We start from the raw sequence: 5,209 nt of genomic DNA on the forward strand, positions 1-5,209 counted from the left end.
AGACGCTATCCCCAAAAACGAAGCCCTAGGGTCGAAGAATAGGAACAGGGCCAGTGAAGGTGTTGGAGTCGTGCAGGTTCAAGCCGGGAATCAGGCAACAAAACTAGTCCCAATGAAAAAGCAGAAAAAATGGGGTTGGTAAAAAATACTACTCCTAATCTTCCTAATACAAGACATGATCCCAGGGCTCAACCCTGGATAGGCGGTGGAAACTACCAAGCTGGAGTACGGTAGGGGCAGAGGAAATTTTCGGTGGAGCGGTGAAATGCGTAGAGATCGGAAAAAACACCAACAGCGAAAGCACTCTACTGGGCCGACACTGACACTGAGAGACGAAAGCTAGGGGAGCGAATGGGATTAGATACCCCAGTAGTCCTAGCCGTAAACGATGGATACTAGGCGCTGCGCGTATTGACCCGTGCAATGCTGTAGCTAACGCGTTAAGTATCCCCAGATGGTGTGGATTCGTGGCCTAACGCTCGCTGAGTGCATCTGGCCGTAGACGCCTCTATTGCAGGCGTGGTCGGAAGTTGGTCCTGTTGGCGTTGTGTCGTCTGTGGAGGTATGAAGTCAGTTGTTTCAGGTCTTTTGGAGTATATTGTATTCAACCCTGCAGCATCAGCCGTCTTATCCATGTTCTCCGGTGAGTAGTGTTCTTTCATGATGTGCCCATCTTTTATTTCATTTGCATGTTTGAAACTGTTATGTGATTGGGGAAGAAAATGATTCCTGTAGATTTGAGTGTTATTTCAATTCTGTAGGCTTATTATATTTTTTTGTTTTTCTAAAAAAACAGGTCAAGGACAAATGTAGGAGGCAATGGCTATAAGCATGTGGTGGTTAAAAAAATTATGGTGCCTGTGTGGAAAAGGTTTTTTTTTGGGAACTGATCATTGCCATTAGACATTGCCCGTTGGAACCATTTCTCTCAACTTAAAGGTGCTGTTTGGTAATGAAAATGTTAGAAATGTGTTAGTTCTTGCAGTGAAGGTGGAAATTTTTTTTGACTCAAATATTGCTTCTTATAGGATAGTAAAGTTGGAAAAAGGAGGTGCAGGATATATTGCCATTGGAGAATGCTTTATGAGGCTTGTTTTCATGTGAGTCATGCCTGGCATGTGTAATCAATAAACCTGGAAAGGGAATTTAGTCATTGTTTATGGGGAACAAGGAAGTAAGCTCTTTTAGGCATGAGATTCATCCTTTATTTAAATGCATAGTATAAAACAAATAAAATTTTCACCATAACAACACTTTATTGAGGAAATGCCGAAAAATGTCAAGAACTTGGTTCTATTTTGAAAACCGTAGTTGTAAATTTCTTTGAAGGTAAAAATGAATGAAACAGATTTTGTAAGAGGAAATGTTTGATCTATCGCAAATCTTTAGGCTCCTAAAAATAAACAACTGTTGTATGAACATGTGTGTTATCTGTTTTCAGAAGAAAATGTTTCCTATGCCAATCATGCGATAGAGTATGGCTACCATTCATTTTTGTATTGGTTCTTATTATAATGTCACTTAAGGCAGTTGTTGTTATTGTTCTTTACTGTTTTGACCTTATGGAATTTTGATGACTTCCTCAACTGAACCATTCTTTCAGGAAGACAAAGTTGAAAGAGAGCAATTATTGAGGGAACGCTCATTCATTGATACTTATTCTATTATTCATGGTCGCTAACTACCTATTCCAAGATTGGATAGGATGATATGTAAGTTTCTTGTTGTTGTGAGTAATTTGATCAGTGCACCGGTAATTCAATGTTCGCTAACTATGGAGCAGTAGTTAAAAAAATGATTTGATATGTGTTTAATTATGTAAAAATATGCTGGTTGTGACCCTGTTTTTGATTTCAGAGTATTACAGAATCTTTCCCGTCCGGGACTACTCATTGAATTAGGTTTGATTTGTAACTGGATGTATGAACACCATCTGGTATTATAGGCTGATTTAACTATTTAAATATCCTTAGTTTGTGATAACTTCTTAATCGGTTGTACGAACTTCTTCACTTACATCAGCCTTGGTTGTATCATGCTACCAAGGAATATTTTCCAAGTTATTGAAGTCCTCTGAGTTCGAAGATGGATCCGAACTTGCAGTTTAGTGGTGGTGAGGATGACACAGATAAGCTAAGTGAAGAAAAGTATTTTGGTGTCTCTAGTTTGAGTGGGGAGGAGGATGACTACTCGTTTGAGAATGACTCTGAGGCAGTGATGATTGGCATTTTGATGGTATAGAATTTCACAAATGAATTCTTGTTGCAAGTATAGTTTCTAAACCAATCAATAATCCTTTCATACAAAAAGTTGTTTGTCACTAGTACAAACCCCTAAAATTTATAAACCGAAGTATTGAACCTCGGGTCGTTCTCCCTAGGAATTACAATAAAGTGTCTTGTTATTGGTTGTGAGTTATTTTGGGGTTTTTGAGATTTTAGACAAGAAATATAAATGGCAAAGGAAATAAACTAACGACTAACAAAGCTCTTGGCAAGATATGAGTACTAGAAGTCCTATCCTAGTTATCCTCCTCAATTGTGATAACAAATTGTCCATTACTCCCACTTAGTTAACCTCTAACCATGGAGGAAAGTCAAGTGGATGAATCAATTTGATTCCTCAAGTCCTAATCAACTCCTAAAGGAAAGACTAGCTTTAGAGGCATTCAAATCAATTAGCAACTTCTAATTATCAATCAACAAAGGAATTAGATAACTCAAGAGTCACTAATTACTCTACCTAGGCCAAGAGGAACAAAACCCACACTAAAATCCAACCAAGCATTTCATTAAATACTTGGAAGGCACAAAAGAAAAGCATAGTAAATTGACAACAAGAATGAAATCTAACAACAATTATTGAAAGGAATTAACAACAACAATTAAAAGAAACATATTTATTATGAATTACCTTGAATTGAATGGAAAGAAAATAGAAGGGATAAGAGTAGATCTACAACAAAGTATAAGAACAACATAAAGGAAATTACAACAAAAGAATAGAGGAAGATGAATGTAAAAACAATGAATTGAAAGGTAGAAGTAGAAGAAAGAATGAATGAAAACCCAAATCTAAGAACTAAACCTAATCCTAATTCTAGAGAGAAGTGAGAGTTTCTCTCTCTAGAAACTAACTCTAACTACTTCTAAAACTAAACTATGACTAATGATGAAAAGTATGTAAAAGTATATTGATTCCCCTTCAATCCTTGGCTTAAATAGCATCAGAAATGATTTGGATTGGGCCCACAAGGCTTTAGAATTCGCTGGCCACGTATTGCTTTAAGTGGATCATATGGCAGCAACAATGCGTGCACATACAGTGCGCATACGCATCACCATACGTGTAGCAACTATGATAAATCTTATATCATTTCGAAGCCCCGGATATTAGCTTTCCAACCCAACTAGAACCTCATCATTTGGACCTCTGTAGCTCAAGTTATGGTCAATTAAGTGCGAAAAGGTCAGCTTGACAGCTTTTGCGATTCCATCATTTCTTCATGAGTTCTCCATTTCTACATGCTTTTTGTTCATTCCCTTGGTCCAATCCTTGCCTCCTAAATCTGAAATCACTTAACAAATATATCAAGGCATCTAATAGAATCAAGGAGAATTAGATTTAGCTATTTTAAGTCCTAAAAAGCATGTTTTCACTCTTAAGCGCAATTAAAGGAGAAGTTATAAAACCATGCTATTTTAATGGATAAATGTGGGTAAAAGGTGATAAAATTCCCAAAAATCAATACAAGATAAACCCTATAAATGGGGTTTATCAACCTCCCCACACTTAAACCAAGCATGTCGTCATGCTTAAGCCAAGAGAGAAACAAAGGGTATCAACATTTATTCAATGTAAATAAACTATATGCAACCTAAACTATATGCAACTATCTATATGAATGTAATTGCTTGATCAAAATAAATCAATCCCCAAGAGACATATATGCACAAGGGCTAAAGGACTAGCAAGTCTAATCCACAATTGAATTGAGCTATTAAATATTTTTACAAACTTGCATGAAAGGAGATGATCATAGGTGGAGACATGTAATTGAGCATTAAACCCTCACCGGATGTGTTTGCACTCTATTCGCTCAAGTGTTTAGGGTTGATGATCTCAATTCTCTCCTAATCATGCTTTCTAAGATTTGTTTTTCTTCTAACAATCGACATATATTTCATGCATGCATACATATATCATGAGGTCTTTTCATAGGTTGTAATGGGGGCTAGGGTCAAGGTAAGGATGCATATTTGGTCAAGTGAGCTTGAAATTTGAATCTTTGATAAGCTTAAACTGCCCACCTAGCCTATGACATCCTATACAATTAAGTTCTAACCTAACTATCCATTCTACTCACTTTTTCACATACTCATGCATCCCTTTTTATTTCACAACACTTATGCATTGATTTTATTGAGCTTCACTTTGGTTTGGGGCATTTTGTCCCGCTTTTATTTCTTTCTTTTTTTCCTTCTTTTTCTTTCTTTTTCTATTTTTTTCTTTTCTTTTCCATATTATTTTTCTTTTTCTTTTCTTTTTCTCATTTTTTTATATACAAGAACACCAATACATAAGGTCTATACATTTTAATTAATACATGAATACATGTACCCAATTTCCAATATTTCTACTAAAAATACAAAACTACCCTTTTACTCCTCCAATGTCCCAAGGTTCCCACACTTGAATGACACTCACATACTTTAGCCTAAGCTAATCAAAGATCCAAATAGAGGACAGTTATTGTTTTTCGCTTTAAGGCTTGTAATGTGCTAGAATTAAGAACAAGTGGGTTAAGCGTAGGCTCAAAGTTGGCTAACAATGGAAGATAAAAGGTAAGGCTATTTGGGTAAGTGAGCTAATGAAATGATGGCTTCAATCATATAAATGCATGAATACACAAAATAATGGACATAAAGAATCAAACAGATCAAAGATTACAATCATAGAAAGAGAGTAATGCACACAAGAAGGAAAAATAAGTGGTTATAAGATGTAACCACACCATTAGGCTCAAATCTCACAAGCTTGTGTTCTTAGCTCAAAATTCATGTTCCATAATGTATATAATTCGAGCAAGTTCTATGAAAAGTTTTCACTTAAATCAATTGAGGTGCCCTATAGATAGAAATCTTGAAAAATTTCATTATTTTGACTAAGCTTATTTTGTATATATATGCAAAATTAAGAAAATGTAAGT

Source organism: Arachis hypogaea, chromosome 4 (assembly GCF_003086295.3).
Source record: "Arachis hypogaea cultivar Tifrunner chromosome 4, arahy.Tifrunner.gnm2.J5K5, whole genome shotgun sequence".
Taxonomy (NCBI): domain Eukaryota; kingdom Viridiplantae; phylum Streptophyta; class Magnoliopsida; order Fabales; family Fabaceae; genus Arachis; species Arachis hypogaea.